Source organism: Anabrus simplex, chromosome 1 (assembly GCF_040414725.1).
Source record: "Anabrus simplex isolate iqAnaSimp1 chromosome 1, ASM4041472v1, whole genome shotgun sequence".
NCBI lineage: Eukaryota > Metazoa > Arthropoda > Insecta > Orthoptera > Tettigoniidae > Anabrus > Anabrus simplex.
The window spans coordinates 915,110,465-915,125,991 of record NC_090265.1 but is presented as its reverse complement, the minus strand read 5'-3'; the positions used below and the strand labels follow the sequence as shown (position 1 = coordinate 915,125,991).

At 38.2% G+C, this 15,527-nt stretch overlaps 1 protein-coding gene across 1 annotated transcript in view; it reads right to left on the bottom strand.

Annotated features, from left to right (window-relative positions):
- The window catches only part of LOC136857745 (cathepsin L), a 118,883-nt gene that overhangs the window by 102,967 nt on the left and 389 nt on the right, over positions 1-15,527 (bottom strand). The window lies entirely within an intron of this gene.

Here is a 15,527-nt window from a genome sequence, read left to right as displayed (position 1 = left end):
TTCTGACCACTCCTTCTTGGTGTTGCATTTGCTCTGTCAGTCAGTGTATATTGCATAGCAACGTTACCCTAGACACGCGACGGGGAAGTCGCCAAACGTCTCTTCTCATATGAAGACTGGGTTAGGGAATTTTCATTGTGATGGCAGGTCTGCTTGCCTACTCTGTCACAATCAGGCTGGAGAGTTTTCATTATAATGGTAGACACTCACTCTCCACTCCTTTTTTACATTCTCAGAAAGACTGCCTTAGTGGTTTTCCCAAGTGAAATGAACATAGGTCATTACAATGACGTCGGTAGGAATGGCGCGATTAAAAGCAATATGAAATACTCCATAAAATGAAAAACAACACATTTTCTCATTAACGAACAATACTACGCTGCCGATCTAACAGTCCAAAGTTCCAGAGCTAGAATGGCCAAGCCGCAGAGCCTTGATCCGTGAACACTCTTCGTCTCTTTCCGTCGGGGGGGGGGGGTCGAATAGCGGGGAGTCCCAGGAGGACAAATCTATGCCCTTTTACTAATCTCTTTCCTAGTAGTACCCGATGAGTCGGAAAATCTCATTTCACTACACTGGTGGCGGAAAAATCTATCTGACTTGGAGGCAAATTTTTCCTCCAAGCCAGAGGAGAAAACCCCTCTTCACTGATAATTTCCAACAAAATGAATGTAGAATTTAATAAAAGTGAAGAGGAAGACGCTTTTCTTAAGTAACGTCTCTTTTCAGGGTTGAATTTTGAATTATTAATGAATTGTAGTGCTGTAATTTGGAATAGGCTTAAATTGTAATTCTAGACCAGGTCATACTACTATTACTAAGTGAGTCTCTGCCAAATCTGCACACTGCTCATTCAAAACAGCGCGTCAGAGTAGGAAGTGAATAGCTGGAATACTGATGAACCAGTGTGTTACGTACCAGCAGTATCAGACAATGTATGAACCAGAGAAATGGCATGCTAAAGAAAATATTTTCTTTTTTAACTCCCCAGCTCTTTCCCGCCAATATTGAGTCAGGCTGTTATACTCGGTATGCAACAGCAATCCCATCTATCAGAGTTGAGGGCACGATAAGAGGCAAAGAACATCATAACAAACAATGGTCAATGTAATATTATTGTTGATCAATGTTATGCGCTTTCCATATTGTAGGCCTTCGCATTTAGTTTTCTTCCGCCTCTTAAATACTACTCTTATCACAGTCGGTACGGTAAAACAATGAAACATAAATGATCGGAAATTGTATTCTCTATAACTTTTGTTATGTAGTACTTTTCTATAGGAGGAATAACGAGGGTATTTAAAAATTAAATTTTAGGCGCCTGCCCCTAAACTACCATTTCACCCAGGTTCAGTAAAATTGTTTATAGCTTAGACTACAGTTCTTTCTTCCCCGACTCTATATACCGATTTTCATTAAATTCTGTTCACCCATTTTCTCGTGACTCGGCATTGATGTGGACTTAGCAACAAAAATCGAAATTCATGAATATCAGTGTTATCATAGCCGGTACGGTAAAATTGTATAAGACATAAATATTCGGAAATTTAATTCTATGTAACTTTAGTTATGTAGTATTTATCGACAGGACCACTTAAAATATAAATATTTGAGAATTGAATTTTAGGCCTTTCCCTAAACTACCATTTTACTCAGCATGGATGAAATGATTTATGGCCTAGATTGTAGTGGCTCATCCCCCGACTTTACATACCGATTTTCATTAAATTCGCTTCAGCCGTTTTCAAGTGATGCGTGTACATACATACAGACAGACAGACAGAAATTACGGAAAAGAAAAAAAGTGCGTTTCCTTGTTACTGTGGACATCAACGATACAGAAATACCATTTTTTTTCAAATTCTGAGCAATGTACAGACAAAACTATTATTATATATATATATAGATAGATAGATGAGCGGGCTCAACTCTTTTCAGAACTGCTCACTTAAAACAGATAGAAGGAACGATAAATTTGCGTACCCCTTGAGACGACCCCGCGTACCCGTAGTGGTACGCGTACCACAATCTGAACACCACTGTTCTAGCCCATGCCAGAAGACATAGTGCACTGTAAACGCTAGGTCTCGCCAGCAAGGGTAGACAGCTATAATAACGGAGATATTCACGAATTTAAATTTGTGCTTCGCTGGCAAGAACATTTTTCCAGTCATAATAATTAAGCATTTAACTATGGTGGTGGTTGTTGTGATTGTTTTAAGATAAAAAGTAATGTGGTAATTGTTGGCCAGGAAGACTATGAAGAAGAAGAAATGAGTAGAAAAACATGATAATCGAGCGATTGGGTGATTTAGCTGTCAGCTTGTATTCGGGAGATAGTGGGTTCGAACCCAACTGTCGGCAGCGCTGAAGTTGGCTTTACATGATTTTCCAATTTCACTCTAGGCAAATACTAGAGCTGAACCTTAACCAAGGCCATGGTCGCTTCCTTCCCTCTGCTATCCCTTTCCTATCACATCGTCGCCATAAGACCTATCTGTGTCTGTGATACGTAAAGCTAATTGTAAAAAAAAGTTGTGAAAGAGCGATCTTTCGAAGTGTGAGGGGAAAAGGAATCATACAAGAAAGATTTGCAAACCTAGACTTCGAATGCTTTGTTATCACTGAACCGAAAGAAAACCAAATGGGATAGCCTACACTTACTATTATTGTTAGTTAAGGTGAGCTTTACCTCATCTGCTGCGATACAAAGATAAGACCTATCTGTGTAGATGCTACGTAAAGCAAAGTTTTAAAAAAAAAAGGAAAAAGAAAAATGTGAAGGAACGATCGCTCGAAGAGTGAGGGGGAAATAATCATAGAAGAAGGTTTTGGAAGCCCAGACCTACTACCTCCATAATCAATGGGTACAATACATACAGTTGTGAAACAAGAAAGGTACCTCGGTTAACACCTTTGGAAAAAAAATCCGTTCGTCTCTTTTGTTTGTTAAATAAATAGATAAATAAATAAAAAGAAAACGAATTAAACGCAGGATGAAATAAAATATACAGTCGAACCTCGAAATCTCGAACCTCCTTGACTCGAATTTTCAGTATCTCGAAGTAACTTAAATTTCCCGGTCGTTTGTCCTATTCTTCGTGTGTACTTATTTTCTCTGTTACACGAAATTCGGTTACACGAATTTCTCGAAGCAAACATTGCCCTGTAACTCGAATTTTGTGCAACATTAACTGTACAATACGGCATGTGTGCTTTGTGAGGAACAGGTAACAAGTAAAGAAAGTTTTACAGTGATGCTGGGAGCTAATATGACGGAACAGAAAAACTAAAACTTCTGATGATCGAAAATTCGGCGAAGCCTTGCTGTTTCTCGGATGTGAATTAATTACTGGTCACGTACGAAAGCAGTCCACCGGCCCATACTTTGCAACATTTTTGTAACGCTACTCTTTGGTCAAAAATCACCCAGAACAAATCGAGCTGTTTTTTAAAATACTTTTTCCAGTTCTTGAATCAACTAATCCTGGTGAGGATCCCATACACTGGAATCATACTCTAGTTGGGTCTTAACTGAGACCCCTCTCATTTACATCCTTACTACAATCCCTAAACACCCTCATAACGGTGTGCAGGAATCTGTTCCATTTATTTACAATCACATTTATGTGATTATCCCAATGAAAATGTGTATTTACATTAACACCTGAGTACTTACAATGTTACCCAAAAGGAACTTTCACCACCATCAACGCAGTAATTACAACTCAGAGGACTTTCCTTATTTGTGAAAGTCACAATCTATACAGAGTAACATCATCCCAAATAGCCTTATTTATGATTCCACTTCTTCACTGCCAATTAAAGAATATGAAACTGGAACGGGTGAATCATTTCAAGTACTTAAGGTGTATACCATCCTAGGATGGTAGTATATAAGTGAAATAGAATCAAGGTGCTGCAAAACCAATGAAGTGAGCTCGCAGTTGCGATCAACGGTATTCTGTAAGAATTCTAGGACGAAACTATCTTTACATCGTTCTGTGTAGACTCGGGATAATAAGTTAGAATGAACAGGAGAATTCCTCAAGGCGGTATAATTGGATCGCGAAGCAGTGAAGATGATCCGTCACCTTGTCTGAGGCAGTTTTATCACTGAAGTTAGGACCTACTTATAAATTTTGTTTGTTTAATAATCCTCACTGGACATAGCTGCTCTGTGACCAAGAGGAATTACTGCCAGGCACTGTCAGAAGTCTCACTAAGTAAGGTCATTTCTACCAAAAGGTGTTTTGTTGTTTGATATATTTTGCAGTAGCTGATCTACCGCTGAAAGAGTTTGGTGGCGAACCATGATTGCCTCCTTCAGTAACAATAACTTGGCCTGTCTTATTTTATCTGCAACTTATCATCCCATTTTCCCATTAGAATAGAGGTCTACGAACTTAGAATCTCTCTCTTTCTTTCCTGTGACTTAACTTTACTCAATTAAGCTTTCTCATTGTAACCACGCGTTTTCTTTGTCACTTTTACCTTATGTACTCCTTTTGGTCTCTTTTGTGGAATTCTAGTACGTTGGATGAGAGGATTATATACCGTTTGCTAAATTTAACAATCAAAATTCATACAAAATGCGATGATCGAAGATTCTTTTCAAGTTAGATCTTATGCCTTGTTCTTCCAACGGATTGCCGCCGAAGATGACAGATGTCGAAAAGATTATGGCGTAAGGTTTACGATCTACCATGTTTAGCTAACAATCTAACTGATAATAAACAATTTGCAGAAAAGTCGCGAATAGCCTAGATATAAAATCCTGCTGATATGACAACAAAGTACAATATTATGGTTTAAACTGTCGTTAATTTTTGTAGTGAAGCCATTATTATAAACACGTATCCAGTGTCTGACAGTAACAGTGATTTTGACATTGCCACTGTATGTGTGGAGGAATAGGCAGTTGAACGAGGTCCAGATCTCGAATGAAAAATGAAAAATAAAAGTGAAAAATCATGCAGCATAAAATGTGTTTCTCTTGAAACAATATCGTGAAACAAATTAACATGATCTCCCAACAAATACAGATTCGAATTCACTCATTGAATCGATCATTGTAGTACGAATAAATACTACGCAGCGACTTAAAGCACAGAACATTGAATATTGTCATTTGATAGTATCGCTCTCTATACGCGAACACTTCAAAGCAGGCAGTAGGTACTATGTTTAACGATTGTCATTTGTTACTTATCGCTTTCTATGCGCGGAAACGTCAAAGCCGATTTCTTATGAAAATAGGTGCTATTAATGTTGCTACGATCATCAAGATGATAAGATCACCTTGTTGAATGAGAGGAACTTTATCTAGGAACAACCAAACATGCCGAATTCCACCTCATCCGAATCATACCTTTACCATGGAAACACCTATAACGAAGCATCCATGATGAAATTTGTTAGATGTAACTTCCCAAACTCAATGGTAGGGTAGTACTTCTGTCTCGTAGTTATAGATGGAGTTAATGTCTTTGCAGAATGGCGATCATTAGTTAAAGGATGTTAACGTACAGCACCTTTCCAAAAATTAGGTACGTTCATACAGGTAGTTTAATGTATGTATTTGGGTACCTTAAGTGAAATAAACACATGTTGTTGCACCATTTGCACACTTTTTGTGAGATTACTACATTTTGCCACCTTATCCCTTCTATTTCATGCTTCAGCACCTTTTACTCCCACTTTTATCTGCGTTCTTAAAGAATTAGACAAATCTTTTTTTCTCTCTTTGAACAGATTTTTAAAATTGCATTTAATCAGAAAACAACAACAGTCAATAAATAAATATTAAAATATAATTTGTGGACACCACAAGTAATTCATATCCCAGAAAAAATAGCCAACCTTCAGCTGTGAAATGAAATTAAAATTTAAACAATGCTGCTTGAACAGTTCACACTAAGTTCAGTTCGTACTCGTATAAATAAATTTAATGGTTCCACCCATCGACTGAGTACTTTCTTGTTGGCCGTGTTAGTGTTTTACCAGTCCGAACCAGAACGTATTTTTCACAACGCAAAATCATGCCGAAGGTTAAGAAGAAAACAGAGGAGTTTCGTGCACCTTCAGAAGAATTCAAGATGCAATTTATCGAAACTGATGACATTATTCTTCAATATTCCGTCTGCGAAGTAAATATTTCAATCGATGACAAGCATCACATTCAGTACAACAGACATGTAAAAAATATTGAACTTCGCAAGTCGAAATCCAAAAAATTAACTCCGGCACACGCCTTCGCTTCAGTATCCAGAAAGCAGCGATCATCGGATGAATTCATAGCGGATCTTACCATGGCATTAATCCAGTCCACAAGGTTCAAATCATTCCTTGAGAAGTGCACGCAAAGGTCAATACTAGATGCGAGCACATTGAGAAAAAATTAAATACAGCCAATTTATGAGAACGTCTTCGAGAAAATACAAGAGTCGATCGGCAAACATGAAGTGAAATTCATTTTAGATGAAATTACTGATGCCCCACAAAATATATATTGAATGTGTTGGTATTTCCAGTATCTGGTGAATATGTGAAACTTATGCTTCTTTGAATGTATAAACTCCAGAAGACACATGCCATGCAATAATTAAATGACTTATGTATGAATCTATGGCCAAGCGGCGTACAATAGGAAAACGTCAGGCTTGTGGTGACTGATCAATCACGCTACATGCTTTTAGATTTCCAGCAACTAAAGGGCAAGTACCCCAATCTCAGCCATGTGACATATGTTGCACATAGACTACAAGGTGTTTGTAAAAATATCAGGGAGAATTACAGCAGGGTAAATGGGCTACTCCGAAGAATATTCTCGTAAGGCTCTTAGTCGTCTAGTTTTGTACCAAGAAGTGACTGGGCTTCACATTCTACGGTTTCCTGTCATCACAAGACGGGGTTCTTGGAAAAGATGTGCAGTTTTCTTGGGTGAAAACTTTGATAAAACCAAATTCGTCGTATGTACCCTAAATTCAACGGACACAGCAGTCATCAAGCAGGCCCAACAATTACTCAACAGCAAAGACCTAGAGTTCGAACTGTATGCAATGAATGGTTACTAGTATTTGCCTGATGTGATTCAGAGTTTGGAAGAATTTGATGAGTGTTAGGAGGAAACTTGATGGATTTGCTAAAGACAAATTCGAATTAAATTTGAAGAACAACCCAGATATGGAAACATTTAACTTTGACTGAACTCCCTTTACGAGTGCTGACCAGATATGCTCCATTGGCTTCTGTAGATGTCAAGCAGAGTTTCTCTATATATAAGCGCCAGCGACTTACTGTCAAAGACATTGAAATGTCGTAGGCAATCTAATATGACAAGTTCATTAATTATTAGAATCCAGTAAATGGGGTAAGGAAAGTTCATGTAACTGGTTTTTAAACCTTAATAACGTGATTTCATCAATATATTTTTTGCAACTTTTTGTACGTATTTTCAGAATATTTTCACCTTTTTCTGACCATACTTTACACCTTAAAATCCTTTCCCTAGTGGTGAAATATTCACTTCACTAAACAGTTTGATTGTCACCAATGCAGTGTTTTTGTAACCTACATGTGATATCAATTTCAGCCTTCCAAATGTTTCAGTTTTCCTAGTGTCTCTGTGGACTTTGCAGAACTGACAATGTATGTAGTTCGAACACTGCCGATATATATAGCTGAGCACGTCATCTTGGCGAATATCATGCAAACACTTCGCTGAAAGGTACAAAAGTCATGGCCTTGTGAGGTTCATGGAATTTTTCTTAAGAGGAGAGATAACAACCAATTACTGACACTAAATTTGATTGATGAAACACTTTCGCTCTCTCAGTATCACTGTGAAAGTCAAACAGAGTAGGGATTTTACAGAGAGAGAAAGTGAGTGAGAGAGTCAGCAGTCTTTATATCCTAATTTCGAGTTATCTTCCCGTATTCTACCCACCTGTTTGTACCACCAATCTTTCTCGCTACCTTCATGTATGTTATTCTAACTTATAAATAAATATCCTGAATCCACCCAACTTTCATTCCCTTACAGCAAAATCGGCCTGAAAAATGTGTAAAAATAAATACATCTAATTGCTCGGCAGATACGTGCTTACTATACTGTTATACAAAACGACAAGCCATAGTTTTTAACACTTTTATGCAACGTTGTTTTTGTATGGTTTTAAATCGGGGTTACTTTAAATCCTACATGTATGTATTTTATAATATTATTATTTACATTTACACTAGTTCAGTTGTGGTTCGAATTTCAAATTACTATCGCATTTTAAAGTTATGTGGGTCACTGTAGTAACGTCCCATTTCGTGAAGCACGGCCAATGGTTGTGTGGCCCACTAAGTGGTCCTCATAGTCTGGATATCAGTTGTTATGGAATGGGAGTGGTTTTCTCGGGCATATTCTAAGTCTAAGTCATGACCCTTTTTGCGCTCGGGTGGCTAGGACTGTACAATCCACCTGAGTTCCCTAACCCATCAGAGGAAAGACTCTCACTGGGACTATGCGTAAGTAGGGTGGCATCTTCCTTCACAGGAGCTCAGAACATTCTAAGCAAGCCTCGAACCTATGGGAGTAACAGAGTCCCATTTACATTTCACATGCGAGGGACTCTTTGGAACAACTAGGCGAACGAAATGGAATTCGATGAGGAGATATTAATATTAATGGGGCTTATGGAAGAAACAAAGTAGAACTGGCCGAGTCAACAAAGAGAATGCGTCTGGATGTGTTAGAATTTAATGATATTCGCGTCAGAGGAGATGACGAGGAAGTAGGCATTAGGACGAGAACTGTTTCAGTCTACTCACCATATGAGGGTGCAGATAAGGGTGAAGCACTTAGTGGTATCGTAGCCATGGTCAACAGCAAGGATAGGAAAGTGCAGTGGGTGATTTCAGTGCGAGAGTTGGAAATAAAACTGAAGGATACGAAAAAGTTAGTGTGGGGAAGATAAGGATGTTAATAGGACGTATGTGCTAATATGGAATTAGCAGTTACGAATACATTCTTCAGTATATGTATGTTCAGTCCGTCAGCGCTAACGCTGGTGGGATCCTCAACAGCTCTGCCATCAGCTGTCATAGATGGTCTAGGTATCACTGAAGAGATGTACTAGGGAAATGAGAGTGAGGTAGTTTCCCGTTGCTTTCCTCATCGAGCCAGAGTTGCTATTACATATCAGTCTGCCAAGCCCACTGAAATGCATACGCCAACCGACCCTATGAGCAACATTTTCACACCATTCATAGCAGGGACTGGCTGCATAAGGATTGGTATTATTAGCATCGCTCATACCTCAGTCATTCTCATATTGTCAAAGCCAAGGGTAAGATAGAGACAGATCTATGAAAGTAACAAAATTGCTCTAGCCTATACCAGAAGACATAGTGCACTGTAAACACTAGGTCCTGCCAGCAAATGCATACATTCTTCAGGCATAAGGCTATTCACCCCGCTACACATGGGAAGGTAAGGGCACCAGATTTATAATAGACTATATTATAACCGACTTTGAATTCAGGAAATCTGTTAGAAATGTGGAGATATTACTGGGATTTTCTAATGATTCAGAGCACTATCTGATCTAAAGTGAGCTAAGTATCTCTAGGTCTAGGATAATTAAATCTGTCTGCAGACGAATAAGGGTAGAGAATCCCCAGAACTAGGAAATTAGACTGAAGTGCATGGATATGAGTAGTGAAAAGTTCTAAACAATAGACAGTAAGCAGGTACGGGGTAAACTAGAAAAGAGAATGGGTGGCGTACATGGAGACTGTAACAGAAACAGAAAGGGAATGCCTAAGAACAACTGTGTGCAAAGATGGAAAAAAAGGCTCACATCTTGGTGGAGTAATGAATGAGAGCAGCTTGTAAACGTAAAAGGAAGGCGTATCAGAAATGTCCCCAAAAAGGACTGATGCTGACAGGAAATTGTATGTAGATGAAAGAAACAGAGCGAAACAAATAATCGTTGAATCCAAGAAGAAGTTGTGGGGAGATTTTGTTGATGGCCTGGTAAAGATAGGTCAAGTGGCAGGGAAAAACCTCTTTGGATTGTAAAAGTGAATTAGAAAGAGAGGTAAAAAGGAAATAAATAGTGTTCTGGGTAAATCATGTGAACTCATAACAGATCCCAGGGAATCCCTGGGAGGTGGAAGGAATATTTGGAAACATTTTCTCAACGTGAAAGGAAATCTTTCTGGTGACGTCGCGAACAACTGAGCTCATGGGGAGGAGGACAGTGATGCTGGTGAAATTACGTTGAAGAAGTGGAGATGATTGTAAATAGACTCCATAGTCATAAAGCTGCTGGTACAGGTGAAATTATGCCTAAAATGTTGAAGTATAATGGGGAGGCAGGGTTGAAATGGCATCATAGAATAGTAAGATTTCGTTGGTTGAATGGTCAGCGTGCTGACCTTCAGTTCAGTGGGTCCCGGGTTCGATTCCCGGCAGTGTCGGGAATTTTAACCATCATCGGTTAATTTCGGTGGCATGGGGGTTGGGTGTATATGTCGTCTTCATCATCATTTCATCCTCATCATAAATCACAGGTCGCCTACGGGAGTCAAATCAAAAGACCTGCACCTGGCGAGCCGAACATGTCCTTGGACACTCCCGGCACTAAAAGTCATACGCCATTTCATTTTATTGAGCAGTTTACCAGGCAAGTTTTCACTGGCATTTTGGAAGGGAGGGTGCGATCAGTGGTTGAGAGTAAGTTGGATTCAGACCACTAAGGGGCTGTCAGGATCAGAATTTCAGTGTGCGCCAGGTACTTGGAAAATTGCTAAGAACTTAGATCAAGAGGATGTATAAGACAGAATACCGAGATAAAAGGTGTTCGCCGCTCCGTGGGATAATGGGATTAAGGGTAGAGTATTAAAATCAATCAAAGCCCTATATGTTGACAATTGGGCTGTGTTGAGAATTTATGTTTAGAATATTTTTTTTTAATTTCAAGGTACTTACAATGGTTGCCTGAGGTTTAAATAAAATACATATCAATAAAACATCCAATTCACCAAGGCCATATAATTACATCAACATGACTGAAATCCAGATACACTCCTCAAAAACTGATGGAAGAAAATTACTCTGGTTGGCGACCCTGGAATGAGAAATTAACTGCTAAAGCCATTGATGAATGGATATCGATCTTCGACCATATGTATCCCGTGCCTCGATTTCATTTTTCCCGGAGTGTATGGGCCCCACTAAACAGAGTGCACACTGGACACGGAGGAAGTCGCTCTGCGATTCATTCTTGGGGCCTACGACCTTCTTCAAGCTGTGACTGTAGAGAATAATTCCAGACAATGCAACACATCCATTTCCGTAACTATCGACGACCTTCTGACACCCTATATCGGCTATTCAGTGGCTGCAACAACAAGATATCCTAGTTTAGTTCACGTTTATCATTTGTTAATTTAAGTTTGTTCTTGTATTGCTTTCGTTTTGTTTTTTCTATTTTATGCATTGTGCACATCTCCTTCCATTTTGTGTATTTTTCACTTCTATATCGTTGATACCGGGAAGAAACCTCCTATGCGTAAAACGTTCAATTTTACAGAAAAGATAAACAGCTTTCATTTTTAAGAGATGTAATTAAAGACCAAAATGATTAACACTTCTTGCTTAGCATTATCCCTTAGCTTCTATTTGGTGCTTAAATATCTGCAGGACGTTGATATTCGCCACGAAATCAATATAATTTTGTTAGATGTTGCACATAATAGATTTAGATTTATGCAAAATGACACATAGGAGATTTGTTTCATTGAATTACAACGATAATTATTTTTAAATGTTTACCAAATTAACAGTTCAGATTATTATAATAGGAGGAATAATAGTACAGTACATAAATGCATGATCTCACACTCTCACACACACGTACACACTAGCGCTCTTGCAGATTCGTACATGTAAACCCGCATTCTCACTCAGCAGGTTACTTGTACAATACAGAGTTTCTCTTCTTTTATGTAAGCATGAATTAACGTTATAACCTGTCAGGTAGGAGGTAGAATATTTTCTGGTATAGCAGCTATACCTTTCAAATACCGCATAGGATGTTTTGGTCATACTGTAGAGCGTGGTCTGGGGTTTCCAGTAGTACTAAAATCTCATTTTCACCCATTGCTATTCAAAGGAGGTTCTTTTCTAGGCAGCAACAATATATTTATTTTCTTCTTTCTTTCTTTCTTTCTTTCTTTCTTTCTTTCTTTCATTCTTTCTTAATCTGTTTACCCTCCAGGGTTGTTTCTTCCCACGGACTCAGCGAGGTATCCCACCTCTACCGCATCAAGGACAGTGTCCTGGATCGTGATACTTTGGGTCAGGGTATACTGTATAACTGGGAAGGAGGATCAGTACCTCGCCCAGGCGACCTCACATGCTATGCTGAACAGGGGCTTTTGGTGGGGGGGGATATGGGAAGATCAATAGGGATAGACAAGGAAGAAGGAATGAAGCAGCCGTGGCATTAAGTTAGGGACCATCCCGGCATTTGCCTAGAGGATAAGTTGGAAACCACGGAAAACCACTCCCATGATGGCTGAGGAGGTAATCTAACCCGCTCCCCCTACTCAGTTGACCTCCCGAGGCTGTGTGGACCCCGTTCCAGCCTTCGTACCACTTTGCAAATTTCGTGGAAGAGCCGGGAATCGAACCCGCGCCTCCGGGGGTGGCAGCTAATCACACTAACCACTACACCACAGAAGCGGAACCTCATATAATTACAATACAGAACAAAAATATTTATTTATTTATTTATCTTTTTGAAAATACACAGGCAGTAGGCCCAATACAGTACCTTCTTAACAAAACAGTACTTATAATGCATACATGTAAGTAAAGATAATACATAATAATAATGCTGACGATAATAAAGACAAGGAATAAGAATGAATGGAAAACACATATACAGAGAAAATGACAATCCAAAGTACATCAATGATTATTTCTAAACTATGAAAAATACTGGAACTGAAACAAGGATATAACTAGAGTAGTAAGTGACTATAATAATAAATACGTTAAAGAGCACCTATTATATAGAAAAAGGGAGTCTGAATTAACAAATTAGAAAATAGAAACACAGGCCTTTAAATGTGTATTTATGACAGTGTGTGATTCAAAAAATAAATCTATTCCTGCAGCAAATGTGTTGTAAAATCGTAGCATTTTAATAAATGGCGAGTTCAAGTGATGAGATGTTCTAGATCTTGGAACTTGAAATACTGTGTTCATGCGAGCTCCACCTCGTGGAACATGAAAGGAGATAACAATGAGTAGTTCTATGGAATTAAATTTATTTCTTACGATTTTATTTAACGTTTTAGAGAAATAATGATTCTTCTGTTGCGCAACGACGTGAGGTTAAAGTTACTTCTTAAATGCCGTGTTGATGCATCAAAAGGGCAAAATGTCTTATTTCTCTTATAAAAACTTGTTTTGAACAACTTCAATAGTATGTATTTGTTCTTTAGAACTCGGGTCCCAAATTACAGATGCATATTCTAATTTACTCCTAACAAGGCTAGTAAATAACTGAATAACAATCGATGATTGAGTAAATAATTTAGAACTCCTTATTATAAACCCGAGCATACGGTTGGCATCGTTCGTTATTTTTGTAATATGGGCGTTGAATGTTAATTTTTCATCAAATATTACTCCTAAGTCTCTTATTGCCGGAACTGTTTCTAGTTCGGTATCTTTTATATAGTACGACGCAATCTTACCTTTCTTTTTCCTGGTAAAAGTTACTGATTTACATTTCTTTACATTAAGAGACATATGATTCATATCGCACCATTGTACAACACGATCCATGTCCTGCTGTAGTTCATCCTCATCCTTCTTGTTATGTATAACTTTAAACAGTTTTACATCGTCAGCAAACAGCAAACAACTGGCATGACGAAGATTATTCGGCAAGTCGTTAATCAAAATTAAAAATAGAAGGGGACCCAAATTAGATCCTTGAGGAATACCGGAGTAACTAATGAAGTTGTCTGATATTTCGCCTTTAAAAGACACAAACTGACGTCGATCTTTCAGGTAAGTACATAACATTCGAAGTAGTGGTTCCGAGAACACAAACTGGTGCATTTTTTGTACAAGAATTTTATGATCTACTTTGTCGAATGCTTTTTCGAAGTCTGTATAGACAACATCCGTTCTTCCGTTGTTATCCAATACATCATACAGTGCCTGAGTAAATCCTACAAGATTTGTAATAACAGATCTATTAGGTAAAATCCATGCTGAAATTCTGAAATACCTGCCTTAATATGATTATAGATCTTAAAATATAGTATATGCTCGTATAACTTTGCAAAGGCGTCAATAATGGAAACAGGGCGGTAGTTAGATATATTTTCATGAGCGCCTGCCTCGGAACTGGTGTAATTTTTTATATTTTCCACCTTTCAGGGAGCAAGACATTTTTAATGAAAGGTTGAAAATGAAGGTTAGCTGTGGAACAAGCATTTCTGCACACCCTTTAATTATATAAGTGGGATGTTATCTGGACCGCTAGCCTTTTTAGGTTTAAGTTTTCCATTTAAGACTCTTTTTACCTCCTCTTCTGATATAGAAGTAATATTGAGCACATCCATAGTTGGTAATATAGGAATCTCATCCAAATCCATGTTATCAATATTATAATTAAAGTCTGGGATGGTATACACCGATGAGAAATATTGCGCAAATCCTTGCGCATTATTTCCAGTTTCATACCTATTGTCGTTATATAAATAGGCATTATCACCTATTCGCGTTACTCTTTTACTACTAGTAAACGTCCAGAAATTATTAATATTGTGTTTTATATTGATAATGTAGAGAAAACAATACCTAGTCACAAGGAAGCAGCAGATAAATTGCTTCAATTGATTTAATTAAGTGGGTGGAGCGTAGAGGTAATGCCTCAAGATCGATTGTATGCCAGATTGACTAATGAAAGTAATGATCTTTAACCACATTAATGTCAACCTTTAAACAAGGCTAATTGTAGACTAGCACGTGGAAAATTTTTATAATGACATACTCTAATGAGCTTATTGAAAATGATAATGCATAGTTTCAATACACGTCTTATCAGCTTTATATAATGTCGTAAATTCCAAAGGTGCATAAGTACTGCACTCGAGTATTTGAAAGGGTATAAATTTAAAAGGTAATTAGTTGACTTTACCAGTGTTCCATCGCTCACACGTTCACAATAATTCAACAACTGATTGGCAAATCGCGGTAAGCAAACAGTTCTCGTAATTTAATAATATTTCGATACTGGTAATAAAGTAAGTCCCTCTCTGGATCAGTGCTAGAATGTTGGCCTCCGGAAGCCTAAGACCGTGGGTTCAACCCAACAGATACAGTAGTCGGATTTTTACAGGTAAGGAAAGTGTCCGTTCGGCATTGTATATCGTACGATGTAGGAATGTAAGAGATTTCTAGTGACGCATTTGATATTTACCAAAAACCAATCTAAACACTCACT